Source organism: Mastomys coucha, unplaced genomic scaffold, assembly GCF_008632895.1.
Source record: "Mastomys coucha isolate ucsf_1 unplaced genomic scaffold, UCSF_Mcou_1 pScaffold10, whole genome shotgun sequence".
Taxonomy (NCBI): Eukaryota; Metazoa; Chordata; class Mammalia; order Rodentia; family Muridae; genus Mastomys; species Mastomys coucha.
The window spans coordinates 4,079,544-4,080,183 of NW_022196892.1; positions in this window are offsets into that span (position 1 = coordinate 4,079,544).

The following is a 640-nucleotide window of genomic DNA, read 5'->3' on the forward strand; positions in this document are numbered from 1 at the left end:
CAGCATTTATACTCATGTGCATATACTCATACATATACACATTCTTAAAAATAAGATAAACTTAAAATAATTGTTTCCAAATATTTGCTGCTTCTAAATGGACATAAAAGAGTTATTTATAAGTTGACTTTTTTGCTGGGCGGTGGTGGCACACGCCTTTAATCCCAGCATTTGGGAGGCAGAGGCAGGTGGATTTCTGATTTCGAGGCCAGCCGTATCTACAGAGTGAGTTCCAGGACAGCCAGAGCTATAGAGAGAAACCCTATCTCGAAAAAACAAAAAACAAAAACAAAAAAACAAAACAAATAAAAAAACCAACAAATAAGTTGACTTTTTCTCCTACGTATGTGCTAAACTCCTTAAACTTTTGTTTTTGTTTTGTTTTGTTGAAACAGGGTTTCTCTGTGTAGTCCTAGCTGGCCTGGAACTCTGTAGACCAGACTGGCCTCAAACTCTAAAGATCTACCTGCCTCTGCTGAGATTAAGGCCATGAGCCATCACTACCTGGCAAATTTTTTTTAAATTGTTGGATTCATTGGTTATTTAGGTAGACAGACAGGTCGTTTTTAAGTAGCGTACCTCAGAAAGAAGGCATTTTATTTTTGGCTTTCTAGGATGTACCTTTTTTTTTTTTTTTTTT